The following is a 16,273-nucleotide window of genomic DNA, read 5'->3' on the forward strand; positions in this document are numbered from 1 at the left end:
TCAGTCGGTTAAGCCTCCGGCTTCGGCTCAGGTCAGATCTCACGTTCGTGGGTTCGAGCCCCGCGTCGGGCTCTGTGCTGACAGATAGCTCAGAGCCTGGAGCCTGCTTCCGATTCTGTATCTCCCTCTCTCTGACCCTCCCCCTTTCATGCTCTGTCTCTCTCTGTATCAAAAATAAATAAAAAACATTAAAAAAATTAAAAAAAAATTAAAAAAAATTTCAAAGGGAAGAGAAAGTTGTTCTTAGTGCAAAGGCATTGACTCAGGTGGAGCCATATTCAGCAATTGCCAATGATTTCCTGTGGTTCAGCCTAATGTTACTCTGATTGTGCCCGGTGTTGTTCCGCAAGTATACCCTCTGCTGACCTTGGAAATGCTGAGACTGGATCCTCTTGAAATTCCTTTAAAAATAAAAAAGGAAAGACATTTCTGTCCTAGCAGAATACAAAGGAGAATGAGGAAGCTAGATACTCCCTTCTTTTCACACTCCTTACTTGAGAGAGGAGCTTTCGTGGTTATATACCCAGATGTTTTGTGGCTTATATATTTACAAATGAAGGCTGCATGCGAATTTTTAAATTGAGAACTGAAAGGGGGTGACAGTGATAAATGATCAAGCATAAGAATTTTGAACTGTCCTGTATTATATCTGGATTTATTTGAATGAGTACTTGATAAAATGAGGCCTCTGGGCTTTATCTCAATACTGGGTAGAACAGGTAAAAAACATTGATAATTCCAGTATCAACTGATGAAAGTAATAATCATTGAGATTTCTACTGAGAGCTCTAGGTTCATAACCACTCTGAGAAAGCACTAATCAAGCCAGAGCAATTTAGAACCTTATCAGTGGAATCTTGATATTTCATATCTATCCTTTGGACAAGTTTCTGATTTTTTTCCTCTTTGAGTACATCATATATCAATATTTCAGAAACTTTGTAATTAAAACCAAAATCTTTTAGACTCAAAATTCAAATACTTATTGGTAGAAATGACTTTTTATTTGATGTATATCATGTGTTCTGTGACCGGCTGAATTCTATCCTTAAGACAAATATCTAAAAGTTGAAATACTTTGCCAGAAAATATGAACTATTACTACATACATATTGCCATATTGTTTTCCAAAAGGGTTATAGCAATTATATGCTGGACAAATTTTAAACAAAATTCTATTTAATAAATATACCATGGAATCCGATCATACAGATGGCAAGGATTTCTCCGGTCAACCTTCTTATTTTACAAATAAGGAAACTGAAGCCCAACAAGGTGAAGTAACTTGACAAAGATTATACTACTAGTTAGTAACAGACTCTGGATTGGAGCCCAGTTCTTGACACTTATCTAATGCCTTACGTGTTTTATATTTTAATGCATTTCTGCAAAAGGTAAATCATGATGCCTTTGATTATACATTTAAATTGACCTCAAAAATAAAAATAAATAAATTGACCTCATTGAATAAGTGTGGAAGTGTTTTCTTCTGTTTCCTGGAAAAGATTATGCAAAATTTTGTTATTTCTTTGTGTAATGCACCAGTTAAGCCATCTAAAGTTGGGAAGTTTTCTTTGTGGGAAGATTGTTTTTGTTTTTCCCTACTTTGTTCACTACTTTTTTTTTTTAAGTATGGGTAAGGGCTTAAAATTTTTTTTCATCTTGATAAAATATACATAACCAAATTTACTATCTTTTAATTTTTTTAATATTTATTTTTGAGAGAAAGAGAGAGAATGATAGAGTGTGAGTGGGGGAGGGGCAGTGAGAGGGAGAACAGGCTCCAGGCTCTTGACCTGACAGTAGAGAGCCCAATGTGGGGCTCAAACTCATGAACCATGAGATCATGACCTGAGTGACGTCAGACGCTTAACTGACTGAGCCACCCACATGCCCCATAAGGAAATTTACTTCTTTAACCATTTTTAAGTTTAGCAGCAGATTTGAGGTTATTTTAACACCCATTATTGTACTTTAATTTTTATTGTTTTTTATGTTTTTTTGGTTTTTGTTTTTTAGAGAGAGACATACACAGAGCACGAGTAGGAAAGGGGGAGAAAGAGAGGGAGACACAGAATCCAAAGCAGACTCCAGGCTCTGAGTTGTCAGCACAGAGCCTTATGTGGGGCTCGAATGCACCAATCATGAGATCGTGACCAGGCACTGCCAATTATTGTACTTCTGTTATGGCTAATTTAGTATACGGGTGTGAAATGATACCTCATTGTGGCTTTGGTTGCATTTCTCTATTAACTCCGATTGGAATGTTGAAAAGATGTTGATCATCTTTTCATATGCTTATTGGCCATGTGCTTTTCTTCTTTGGTGAAATGTCTATTCAGATCTTTAGCCATTTTTAAATTGGGTTATTTTTGTTACACTGAGTTGTAACACTTCTTTAAATATTCTGGATATAAGTTCTCTCTCAGTCATAGGATTTGTAAATGTTTCCTCCCAGGCAGTCTCTGGCTTGCCTTTTCATTTTCTTAATACTGTCTTTCAAAGTATAAATGTCTTGGGGCACCTGGGTGGCACAGTCGGTTAAGCGTCTGACTTCAGCTCAGGTCCTGATCTTCTGGTTCATGGGTTTGAGCCCTGAATCAGGCTTTGTGTGTGCAGACAGCTCAGAGTCTGGAGCCTGCTTCAGATTTCATATCTGCCTCTCCCTTACTTGCTCACTCTCACGCTCTCTCTCTCTCTCTCAAAAATAAACATTAAAAAAAATCAAAGTGTAGGGGCGCCTGGGTGGCTCAGTCGGTTAAGCCTCCGGCTTCGGCTCAGGTCAGATCTCACGTTCGTGGGTTCGAGCCCCGCGTCAGGCTCTGTACTTACAGCTAACTCAGAGCCTGGAGCCTGCTTCTGGTTCTGTGTCTCCTTCTCTCTCTGACCCTCCCCCTCTCATGCTCTGTCTCTCTCTGTATCAAAAATAAATAAAACATTAAAAAAAAAATTTTTTTTAAATCAAAGTGTAAACTTTGATTGAAATCTTTAATTTTGATAAAGTGAACCCTACCAATTTTTTGTTTCATAGGTCATGTTTTTTGGATTTGTAGCAAAAAGTCTTTTCCTAATCCACAGACACAAAGAGTTCCTCATATTTCCTTTAAAAAGTTTTTTAGTTTTACTGCTTACATTTAAGTCCATAATTCACATGAGTTAGTTTTTCTGTGTGGCATGAAGTACAAATAAATTCATCTTATGAACATGGCTGTCCAGTTGTGCCAGCACCATTTGTTGAAAAGGCTGTCCTTCACCCCATCAAATTGCCTTGGCACCACTGTGAAAACACAGTTGACCATAAATGGAAAGATTTGTCACTGGATTCCCATTTCTGTACTTTGGTCTATAGGTCTTTTCTTAGGCCAGTACCACAGGTCTTGATTGCCATAAATTTTATGGTAAATGTTGAACTCCAGTAATGTAAGTCTTACAACTTAGTTCTTTTTCAAAATTCTAACTATTCTGTGTCTTTTGCATTTCCGTATAAATTTGTATTTAACTGGCCAATTTCTACCAAAACAGTCTGCTGCAGTTTTGTAGGTATTGTGGATCTACAGATCTGTTCTAGAAGAATGGCTGTCTTCATAATATTGAGTCTTCTAGTTCAGGACCTGAAATGTCTCTCCATTTATTTAGATCTTTAATTTTTCTTAGTGATGCTCTGTAATTTTCAGTGTACAAGGCTTGCACTTCTTTCGTTAAGTATTTCATTCTTTTGATGTTCCTAAGTATTCCTTTTTTCTTGGATTCATTGTTGGATTTTTCATTGCTAAGCGGGTAGAACTGCAGTTGACTTTTTGTGTATTGATGTGGTATCCTTTAGCTTTGATGAACTCATTTGTTAGTGCCAGTAGTTTTTTGTGTACAGACTCCTTAGGGTTTTCTACACACAGGATAACATGATTTGCAAATAAAGACAGTTTTGCCTCTTTGATTATTTTCATATCTGAATGCCTTTAATTTTTCCTCCTCCTCCTTTTTTCCCCTTCTCGTATAGGATAGAGCCTCCGGTACAGTGTTGAATAGAAAGTAACACATCCGTCTTTACCTTGTTCCTAATCTTAAGGGCCCTTAATTTTATATATGATATATTTTGTCATAAATATAGATCATATATGTAGGTACATAGATATGTATGTATATATATCATATATATGTATGTACCTATATGATATGTGTGTATTTAAAGAAGATACAGAATGAATTAGTACATATTCTTGTCACAAGAGCATGAGGACCAAGGTAGCTGGAAGACACACATGGCTTTTTAAAATTTATTTATTTTTATTTATTTTTGAGAGAAAGCAGACTCACATGTGCCTGCACACATGCAGGCAAGCAGAGGAGTGGCACGTGGAGACGGAGAGAATGAATTCCAAGCAGGCTCCACACTCTGCACTGAGCCTGATGTGGGGCTCATTCTCACAACTGTGAGATCATGACCGAAGTCAAAGTCAAATCAGGAGTCAGATGCTTAACCAACTAAGCCACCCAGGCACCCCTTGTCCTATATTTTTATGCTATTATTAAGATAATCACGTGGCTTTTGTCCATTCTATTAATATGGTATATTAATTTTTTTAAATGTTGAACCAACCTTGTATTCCTGTGGTAAATTCAACTGAGTCGAGGTATATAATCCTTTCTATATGTTGCTTGTATTTTGTTAAGATTTTTGGGTCTGTATTCATGAGGGATATTGGTCTGTACTTGTATCTTCTCATGACTTTGGTACCTGGAAAATATTGGCCTCATTGAATGAGATGGCAAGTGTGTCCTCTTATATTCCTTGAGAAGCTTGTGTGGAACTGTATTGTTTCTTCGTTAAGTATTTGATAGAGTTTATCTGCCTAAAGCCAGGCTTTTCCTTATGGGAAGATTTTTTTTGGTTTTGTTTTTTTCCTGGTTGGTTCACTAGTTTATTCCTCTCCCTCGTCCCCCACCTTTTTTTAAGTATTGGTAAGGTGGGTGGGTTTTTTTTTAACAGCTTTATTGAGATATACATAGCATAAAATTCTCCTATGTAAAGTGTACAATTCGGTGGTTTTAATATATTTACAAAGTTGTGCAATTATCACCAATTTTAGAGCAATTTTATTATCCCAAAGGAAACCTCGTACCTATTAGTAGTCAGTCATTACCCTTTGATCTCTCTCTTGCTCTAGGCAACCACTAATCTATTTTCTGACTCTTACATAGATATGCCTATCCTGGAAATTTCAATTTAAGTAGAATCATGCAGTACATGACCTTTTGTGACTGGCTTCTCTCACTTAGCATTATGTTTTAAAGTTTATTCATGTTGTAGCGTGTGTCAGTACTTCATTCTTTTTATTGCCTGATAATACTCTCTTTTGCTAATCCATGCTTCAGCTAATAGACATTTAGTTGTTTCCATTTGGGCTGCTATGAATATTCATGTACAAGTTTAAGTTTGTGTGGGAACATAAGTTTTCCTTTCTCTTGGATCCATACGTAAGACTGGAATTACTGGGTCATATGGCAACTAATTTTTTTAACATTTTGAGAAACTGCCACTCTTTTAAAGCAGCTGCGTCATTTTACATTCCTACCAGCAATGTATGAAGGCTCCAGTTTCTGTTATCTGTTCTGATTACAGATACGTATTCTGTTTTGGTGGATATGAAGCGTATTTTGCTGTGGTTTTGATATGCATTTCCTTAGTGACTCATGATGTTGAACATCTTTTCATGTACTTATTTACCATATGTGTGGCCTCTTTAGTGAAGTGTCTCTTCAAATCTTTGGCCCATTTTAAAATTACTTTGTCTTCTTATTGTTGTTTTGAGAGTTCTTTATATATTGTGGGTACAAGTCCTTTATCAGATAAATGCTTGCAAAGAGTTTCTCTTAGCCTGTGGGTTTGTCATTTCACTTTCTGTATGTTTACAATTTTTATATTTTCCTGATAGATTGAGATAAAATGTCACTCTTTAGCAACAATTTTTGTCCTAAAAGTCTTATATTGTCTGATGTTAGCTTATAACCATTTCAGCTCTCTTATGGTTGTGTGTGAGAAGATTTTTAATTACTGATTTTGTTTCTTAGAAGTCCACGTGGATTTTCTGTAAATTCTTGAATCAGTTTTGGTAATTTGTGTCTTTCTAGGTTTTGTTCATCTTTTCTAACTGATCTCATTTATTGGCATTAGCTTGTTCACATTGTTCATGTATAATTTTATTGGTCAGTAGTAATGTTCCCTCTTTCATTTTTTTTATTGTAGTCATTTTTATCTTTTGCCTTTTTTTGCTTGTCAGTCTAGCTGAAGGCTCTCAATTTTGTTGATCTTTACAAAGAAACAACTTTTGGTTTCATCAATTTTTCTTTTTTTTTTTTTTCTATTTTCTGATTTCATTGATTTCTACTCTAATTTTTATTATTTCCTTCCTCCTGCTTGCTGTGGGTTTAGTTTGTTGTTCTTTCCCTAGCTCCTTAAGGTAGAAGCTGAAGTTACTGATTTGAAACCTTTCTTCTTTTTTTTAAATTAGGCAATTAAAGCTGCAAATTCCCCTTTAAGCATTGCTTTAACTGCATCCCATACATTTTGTTGTGTTGTATTTTCATGTCATTCAATTAAAGATACTTTGTAATTTCCCTGGTGATTTTTTCTTTGACCCATGGGTTCTTTATAAGGGTGTTGGTTACTTTCCTACTATTTAGGGATATCTCAAAATTCTCTCTTTGAAAGGAATTTTAAGAGCCTACTTCCATTGTGGTCAGAAATACACTTTTTATGATTTCAGTCCTTTTAAATTTATTGAGACTTGTGTTACGGCCTAGCATATGATCTCTACTGAAGAATGTTCCATGTGCAATTGGAAAAATCAACCTTCAACAGAGGGTTGAGAGCAGGAAGTGCCATAATCTGGTTTGTGTTTTAGAAAGATTGCTCTGGATTCTCTATGAGAAATAGCTTGTTGGGTAAGGGGGGAAAGTGACACAAGGGAGGCAGGGAGACTTCACTAGAACAGACCAGAAACGATGAGGCTTTGAGGCTTTGTTTGCTTGTTTGTTTTTTAATGTTGATTTGGTTTTGAGAGAGAGAGAGAGAGGGAGAACAAGTGGGGGAAGGGCAGAGAGAAAGAGAGACCTAGAATCTGAAGCGGGCTCTAAGCCCTGAGCTGTCAGCACAGAGCCTAGCGCAGGGCTCAAACTCAAAAACCCTGAGATCATGACCTGAGCTGAAGTCGGATGCATAACAGACTGAGCCACCCAGGTGGCCCAAGAAATGATGACGGCTTTAACTAGGTTACTAGTGGTGGAGTGAGATGTCAGTGGGTTGAGGACATGATTGCTGATAGAATGGGTAGTGTGTGAGAGAGAGGAGGCAAAGGTTATGGCCTACACAACTGGATCCATTGATGAAGCCGTTTCTGAGATGGAAAGCTCTATCAGAGAAGCGGATTTTTCGTGGAAACTTGATCTACCAAGCAGATACAGTTTGTCAAGAGACTGATGTTGGTTTTAGTTTGGCTCTTCCCAAACTGTTTAATTTGGAGCAAATTAAACTTAACCTCTGCAGACCCCTATCTGGAAAATTGTTGCTTGATTAATTACAAATATTAGTATCATTTATAACAATAGTAGTGTCATATTAACTATGTTCTGACTGTATTGCTCTCTCTCTTTAAGCTTTCCAGAGGGAGTTGTAAGTATATTTCAGTAGTGCTTAAACCAAATATATTTTTACAATAAAATTTCACATCTCTAAGTATTTAATAAATAAGCAATAGTGTAACTACTGCTTTGGTAGATCAAAACTTGTTAAATATTAGCAGTTTCATGAAGTTCAACCTGATAGATTCTTTTTACTCATTGACCTAGGATCACGATGCAGGGGTTTTTATATACGCCTCTTCTCAAAAATATCTCTTTGTGGTAACAGAAGTGAAAATTGAAGTAGTGAGGTAAAATTAGTAGCAAAGTAAATTCCTGGATTTTTGTTTTCACATAAATGCAGGATAGCTGAAGAACTGACCTGTGACTGACTTCAGTACAGATTTCCTGATGAAAATATTTAAGGAGTTCTCTCTTGAGGCCTAGCCAGTTGGGTACCCTGTGGGTTCTGCTTGAATTTGAATAGAACTCTGTCTCTATTGCCTTCAGCTACTCAACCAAATATGTTCATACCTCCCTTTAAACCATAAAAATATATTGTTTGCTCATTTAAATTACCACATTTTATTATTTTTTTAATTTTATTTTAGAGAATGTGTGTGAGCTGGGGAGACGGGCAGAGGGAGAGAGAGAGAATCTTAAGCAGGGATCGACACAGGGCTCAATCCCACAATTCCATGGTCATGACCTGAGCCAAAATCAAGAGTTGGGTGCTCAGCCAACTGAGCCACCTAGGCGTCCCCACATTTTATTTATTTAAAGGTGTGAAGACATGGTGAATACATAAAATTTAGGATAACAGACTTGTGAATTGCACCGGTTATTTCCCACCAGGCTTTCATGTTTTTAAGAACTGAGGGAGATGGGGCGCCTGGGTGGCTCAGTCGGTTAAGCGCCGGCTTCGGCTCAGGTCATGATCTCTCGTTTCATGCGTCCGAGCCCCGCATCGGGCTCTGTGCTGACAGCTAGCTCAGAGCCTGGAGCCTGCTTCAGATTCTGTGTCTCCCTCTCTCTCTGACCCTCCCTGCTTACGCTGTCTCTGTCTGTCTCTCAAAAATAAATATAAAACATTAAAAAAATTAAAAAAAAAAAAGAACTGAGGGGGTAACTATACCGCAAAAAAAATAGATTCTAAAAGTGAAAATAAATCCTCACTTTAGGAAGCTGAGTCTGCTGGAGTTCCTGACTACTTCAACTGACACCTGTCTCTCCTTAGTCTTTCCAGCTACTCAGAAAAAAATAGCATAATTACTCACCTAATCAGTATGTCCCTGAAGAGTTTGACAAACTATAGAAGAGCAATAACAGAAGGAGAGAGAGAGAGAACAAACTTCTAACTGCAGCCCATCACTGGTAAGAAAGACACTTGAGTTCTGTCCCATAAGGAATGATAGACCGAAAAATAACAAGTTTGAGATAGATCTAAAAAAATCAAAAGGGAGACATACTTTTTATCCTCTCTTTCTAAATAGAAAGATAATTATATATCTATCTATCTATCTATCTATATATATATATATATATATATATATAAGGTTGCTATATGAAGGAGTAATGAAATTTTTATAACGGCAGGGTTATAGGGTTATAACTATCTTTTTAAAGACCGGAACTTCCCTGTGCTTTCTTTAAAAAAATTTTTTTTTTAATGTTTATTTATTTTTGAGAGGGAGAGAGACAGAGCGTGAGCAAGGGAGGGGCAGAGGGAGGGAAAAATAAACCTTGAAGCAGGCTCCAGGCTCTGAGTTTTCAGCACAGAGCCCAGTGCGGGGCTCAGTCCCACAAACTGTGAGATCATGACCTGAGCCAAAGTCAGACCCTTAACCCACTGAGCCACCCAGGTGCCCCGTACCAGTGCTTTTTTTTAATGGCAAGGGCAGTTTATTTGCTTATATCCTAACCTAGTCTAGGAAGACAATGTCATCAAGTTAATGAGACTGCAGAGATAATAAATGTATTTTCTATGATTGTGTTGCCCTTCAAACTAAATATGTATAATTATAACATTGGGTTAAAAAAAACAAGTCCCAGAGCGCCTGGGTGGCTCAGTCGGTTAAGCGTCCGGCTTCGGCTCAGGTCATGATCTCACAGTTTGTGGGTTTGAGCCCTGCATCCAGCTCTGTGCTGACAGCTAGCTCAGAGCCTGGAGCCTGCTTCAGATTCTGTATCTCCCTCTCTCTCCGACCCTTCCCTGCTCGCGCTGTCTCTCAAAAATAAATAAAAAACATTAAAAAAATTAAAAAATAAAAAGTCCCACCATGGTTGACAGTGTCAGGATGTGTGTTTATCACACTGGTGTATGATGTGTTACCTTCTGAGCTGCTCTTCTTGCCATCTCATAACCTGTCCTACTTTAAGAAAACATCATATCCAGAAATCTTACTAGGTAATGTGCCCTGCCAGATAGGCTGAGGGGTGCCAAGGGTAACCCTGACCAAGCACCTGATTCTAATATTAGGATTATCAAAAAACATTGTATTCTTCAAGTAAAATATTAAGATAAAAATTCCAGTTTTCTTCTCCAGTATTCACAGTGTACTCTGTGATCATAATTCAAATGAATGAACAAATGTAACTCAGTAAATATGATCTCGGCTTCATTTTGCTTCCTGCAATTGTCTATTTTTGCTCTGCCCTGTTCAAAAGGATTTCAGACCATTCACTAAGTTTTCCAAGTTGTGATGAGATAAGGTAAATTAAAATGGGGCCAAAGAAAAGAAAAAGTATGGGTGGAGACGGAGAGCCAGAAATAATTCTAACAATGCAAACCATATTGGCCAACACCTTTACTACTGCTTGTCCACAGATACCACAGTAAGCTTTCTAGCAGCCAACTTTAGGGAGAAAAAAGACATTATAAACTTCACAGTGCCTTGGATAAAAAGAACCCAGTGCAGGTGAATTGCATCTGTTCTTGGTCTTAGGATCAGGCAGACCTTTATCCTGAAAGGCCCTCAAAAAGAGGATGCAGCTTTGACTTTTGTAGCATTTCATAGTAAGCACTCAAATGTGTGTTGACTGAATTATAGAGCTCTTAAATATAAGCTAGTGGCATTTCATGAAAATACATTTCAGCAATGGTAATTTTGCCAAAAGTAGAGGCACACAGCCAGCAGCAGAAAGTGGTGGCCCGGACTGGTAGCTTACACTGGCCTAATACTGTGTTTTAGAATATCTAGAGGAACGAAGGGGTTGTTAGGGCTTCCACTGATTACTCCTGAATATTGATCTCTTGATAAATGTTGGCAACAGTCTAGACATGTAGTCTGTGCCAGCTGAATACAGACCTCTTTGTCTTAACAGTGCTCACAGCACATTTGTATTTTCTCCAGAACAAGGAGCCTAAAAAGGCCTAATGATAAGCCCATCTTTCCCCTTGTGCTGGGCAAGTAGTGAAGGCTCCCACAGGCCTAGGATTTTGCTCAGAAAATCCTGTATAATCCAGTCCAGTACACAAAGACCTGAGTAGTTGATTTTCTAAAGTTCTGTTCCTTACAGCTGAGTCAATTTTAGTCTGGAAAATTTCAGAGCAAATACGACCAGATCTCCACCTCAGCCAAAATAAAATCTTTTTAAAGCTCTCAGAGAATTATTAAACCACTTCCTGATGTAGTTAGTGTCTGTGACATATTGGTTGTACATCAACGTGACCCCAAAAAGGCACATTTAGGATGTATACTTATACACTAAATTGAAGATTGTTGATGAGTTCTGACAATTAACTGGCAGACTCAGCTGTCAGTTGAACCCCACCCAATTCAAGATAAAACCATATCATCTGCTTGTAAAAGGTTGCTTGTCTAAATATTTCTCTGTAATAAGGCAGGATATATGCAGTCCGTCCAAAATTGATAGTGGATCAAGTTAACTCAAGGAGAAATATTGTGTAGTTATTATTTTTTTTAATGAGAAGCAGCAGTGTGTATTGATGTAAAAGGATGTCCTTGGTGTACTATTGAATGAAAAGTTAATTTGTTAAGTAATATTAATCCTCATTTTTAAAAAAAGCAATTTTATACCAAATGCATATGTCTCTAGATAGAGATTATGGGAGTCCATTTTTTTGTACCTTTCTGTTGTTTGACTTTTTTTGGTATCATATATATTGCTTTTTTTCAGAGAAGTAGATGTTCGCGTGTTTTGAAAGGGAAGGTAACATAGAGCCAAGGGAGAGTGCACGGAGAGAACCATGGCTTCCTTACCACATGGGGAGAGTGACGGAGCGTCTTTGTGTTAGTTTGCTACAGGGGCCGTAACAAAGCACCACGGACCAGGTGACTTAGAAAACAGAAGTTTGTTTCTGGAGGCTAGAAGTCCAAGATCAAGGTGTCAACAGAGTTGGTTTCATTCTAAAACAGCATGTAGATTACTGTATGTAGATGGTGCACTTCACCTGGCCTTCTGTGTGTGCGTGTGTCTCTCTCACCTTCACCTACTGTCCTCTTACAGAGATACCAGTCATACTGGATTAGGGCCCACCCTGTCCCCATTTTAATTTAATTACCTCTTTAAATGCTCTGTCAACATTACTAATTATAGTTATTTTGTGAAACAAAAGAAATCTTGCCTATAAAGTGGTTAGCATATTGTCTGACAGTATAAACTCAATAAAGGTAAACTATTATCATTTATTTTAACCTTCAGGAAGTTTCCTTTTCTTAATCAGAAGGCTATCTCTTCGACCTGGATTCTTAGTAGTAGATTCTTGGTGTAGGTTCTTGGCAAGCATCAATAATTATAAATTTGTCTGCCTTCTACAGCTTGACCCATAACTATTTCCTGTTCAGTCATAGTTGACAAGGTAATTAACAATAGCAAATAATATGCTCTAATTTAGATGGCTTTTTCTGTGATAGTAGGTGGTTGTCTGTGATGAAATAGCCATAGCTCAAGTCTTTCAGTGAGCATTTCAACATTGATCTCAGTAACCCAGACTTACGTTAAGCAAATAGCCTAGATGCAGTTTGGCTGGAATGTCTAGTACTAACGTCATGATGAATTAATGTGTGTTACTGTCTAGTAATAACAAAATTGGGATGGCCGTGGGAGGGAGAAGAGTGAAGGAGATAGAACAGTTTGTTCCATCTTCACAAAACACTATGTCCAGCCAAGCAGTTTCACGTCTGTAGAGTTACTAAAGGTTACCAAGTACGGGGGGATAAAGGCCTGTAATTCAGAAGGTCCCTGGGTAGCTCAGGAGGCAGGGGCTGCAGCAAAGACTATTTAAGCTGCTTACGGCGGCTGTCAGCTGCACAGCATGGGTAACTCTTACTGGACCCCAGTCACAGTGGCTTGGAATCTGTCAAACCTAGGTTCATTGTTCTTGTTTCACAAAGCTACAATATATGAATCTTCCTGCTTGAGCAAATATGTGGGGGCCCACAACTTCCTTTAACCAACTTCATTCTGTTTTGTGTAGTAGTGACCCATGGTCTGCCTCTAAGGATCAGGCAGGGCTTCATTTTAGCTAAACTTGTTTGAGGCAATGAGAAATTCAAAGCAAGCTCCAAATTATATGACAGCTTGCTGACTCTGTACCCCACCATGCCATCATCCCAGTACCTCATTAGCCTATCTAAAGCTTTCAAGTCCCTTGCAACAATCCTTAAATTAGGTTCTAAGAAAATGAAACAGCTAAAACTGGTTTTAAGTTAACCACAACCTACCAGTGTGTGAAAAGAAGGGGAATCCTTGCCTTAAAACAGCCAGGATAGGGGCGCCTGGGTGGCTCAGTCAGTTAAGCATCCAACTGCAGCTCAAGTCGTGATCTCGCAGTTCATGGGTTTGAGCCCCGCATTGGGCTCTGTGCTGATAGCTGGAGCCTGGGGGCTGCTTCGGATTCTGTGTGTCCCTCTCTCTCTCTCCTCCTCTCTGCTTCTCCCCCACTTGTGCTCTCTCTCTCTCTCTCTCTCTCTCTCTCCCAAAGATAAATAAACATTAAAAAAAGAAAAAGCCAGGATAGAGTCTTAAATAGTCCTCAGTTAATAAAAGTTGAACTAGAGTCAGATACTACCCCTGAGCAGTACTCGCAGCACCCTGTCTCACTCACTCAGTCTTAAGTCAGAGGCTCTGTAACAGCTGTGTCTTGGGTCAGACCAGAGTTACTGGCAGGTCTCCAGTCCAGACACCAAGATAATGCCAACAGAAAGCAGAGGAGAAGCTAACAACACCTAATAGCCAGCCCCAGTGGTAGAGATGGGGGTTAACAATTTCTGTAAATTTACTGTGCCGTCTCCAGGATTCTGAGAATCAGACTATGCATAGTAAATGTTGTCATTATTCCATTCATAAGTGAATCTGAAAAATGCAATTTAAATTATTATAGGTCTTTTCCAAAGCGTGCCCACAGGGAAGACACAGTCTTCATATCCCCGTGGCTCCAGACAGGCCCTCGTGACTTGCACCACCAGTCTTAGAGTTCAACTCTCCACAATGGCTAGCACTTCCATGAGAAACGTGAATTAAAGTTTAAAAACCATAGACATGAAACCATACACTGAAAACTAGGGCAGGTGTCTTAGCAGGGGACATTTATTTAAAACACTGTGTCTAGATTGTTGTGGAGCTAAACAAAAGTGACAGGGTAAAAGTCTGTCCCCAGAGCCAGTCTTGTAGCAGTGACCAGGGCTGACTGAGGTGAGAACAACCTGCATATGTGCTGACCTCTGTTCCGGTGTCTTCCTCCGCCTGCCAGAGAGCTAGACGCCCCCAGTGCTAGAGAGGAGGAGAGAAGGTACTAGCGGACAGGGCCTTTTTTTTTTTTTTTTTTATTAAAAACTTCTGGGAAGGCCAACACATCAGAGTCCTGATCATATTTAGAAGAGGAGTGTTAGCCATATTCTGGGGAGTCCACCACAGCTCTCTACATACCTATGCTTTGGTCTTATTGGAGAATCCGTCATCCATTAGGGCTGCCCTTCCAGTGGGACAGTGTGCTAAACAAGTAATTAGCCAAGTTTACAGAGGACCAGGGTGAAAGGTACCTAACCAGTCAATACTCTACAGGCTTTTCTAGGCAGTTCACCAGTTCTAACTGAAGTCAGAACCAACTGAGGCCTCTTCAGAACCAGTAACAGATAAGGGAGTTTTAGACAGTGGTTGATAGAACATGAAGCCAAATGACAAAGTCAAGCTGTTACAGACACAGGGCCAAATTTCTTGTATCTAGCAGATTTTGAGTTGTAATGGTAGGAAACTATAAAGTGAAGAGCATTGTGAGTAGGACCTGAGCCTCATGGTTTGGTTAAGAGTCCCTTCCAGGAAGAATTGGGACCTCTCCAAGATAGCATCCTATACTCTGCTAAAGAGAAGGATAAAACTCAACAATGTTCTAGTACCCCAAGGACTGAAAAACGGCATGAATAAGAGTAAAAGGGGACCTCTCCTTCACTTCAAAATCTGCTCAGTTTGGAACCGGAATATTTAAAAGAACTGCCTAGCAGCACTTCTCTTTCCAGCGAAGATGGAGTAACAGGAACTAGACTTACTATGCCACCTGAAATAAAGATTTTTTAAGACACTGTTTATCAGACAACAAAGGACAGCGATCCTAGCTGTCTTAAGATAGTCCTCTCTCGACCTAATGGAGAACCCGGGGGAGCGGAGGAGGGAGAGAGAGTTGGGGAGAGAGAGGGATGTAAAACTTGAGAGACTATTGAATGCTGAGAATGAACTGAGAGTTGAAGGGGAAGGGGGAGGGGGGAAGAGAGGTGGTGGTGATGGTGGAGGGCACTTAAGGGGAAGAGCACTGGGTGTTGTATGGGAAACAATTTGACAATAAAATATTATGGAAAAAATAAATAAATAAATGTTTAAAAAAAGTATTTAAAAAAAAAAAAGATAGTCCTCTCTCCTCTTCACCTCCAGAAAAGTTGAAATGATAGTAATAGAGAGTTGAGTAGTAGTACAGAGGCTGGACGGTTGGAGGAAAGGGGAGAGATGGATAAAAGGTATATGATGAGGAAGTTCTGGTGACCTAATGTCTCCATTAGTTAATGGTGGTGAGTGCAGTTAATAATAATGTATTTGTTTAATTAAAATTTGCTTAGAGAGATCTCAGGTGTTCTGACTATGAAAAAAAGGTAATTATGGGAGACAATGGATATATAAATGAGTCTTATTTTGGTAATCATTTAATAGTGTATACACCTACCAAAATATCACGTATACCATAAATACAAACAATTTTTACTACTCAGAAATAAATTTAAGAAAAAGGGAAAACAGTAAAGACAATTTCTAGGAGAAACATCCCCTGCCTGGTGGAGTCAGAGCTGGGAGTCCAGAAAGCCTGAGGCAGCCAGAGTTAATGGGACAGAGTATGAAAGACAAGAGCAACAAACAGAGAAAGTCTCAAAGATCTGCAGATGCGCTCCTTGAGCATTCATCAGAGTATCGATCAGCGCATGCATGTGAGGAAATCACCTAAGGCTCAGGCAAGAATAGTGTGAAAGAGTTAGAAGAGTACCTGCTCCCATCAGCCAGATTGGAAAACTGTATGACTCACATGGCATTGGGTAGAGTACTCAGAAAGGCCTGGCCTCAGTTGGTAGAAAATAATGGCCCTGCATTGAGGAGGGCACTTGTTGGGATGAGCACTGGGTATTGTATGGAAACCAATTTGACGATAAATTAT

The 16,273-nt window shown here is 38.8% G+C and overlaps 1 protein-coding gene across 2 annotated transcripts in view; it reads left to right on the plus strand.

Annotated features, from left to right (window-relative positions):
* SPPL3 (signal peptide peptidase like 3) overlaps positions 1–16,273 on the plus strand; it is a 134,058-nt gene that overhangs the window by 87,192 nt on the left and 30,593 nt on the right. Inside the window, exon 2 of one of the 2 annotated variants that reach the window (XM_029921971.1) lies at positions 8,855–8,991. The exons of the other annotated variant lie outside the window; for it this stretch is intronic. The gene's annotated coding sequence lies outside the window, so the exon portion shown is untranslated. The remainder of the gene's footprint in view (positions 1–8,854; positions 8,992–16,273) is intronic. 2 annotated transcript variants of the gene reach the window in all.

Source organism: Suricata suricatta, chromosome 14, assembly GCF_006229205.1.
Source record: "Suricata suricatta isolate VVHF042 chromosome 14, meerkat_22Aug2017_6uvM2_HiC, whole genome shotgun sequence".
Lineage (NCBI taxonomy): Eukaryota > Metazoa > Chordata > Mammalia > Carnivora > Herpestidae > Suricata > Suricata suricatta.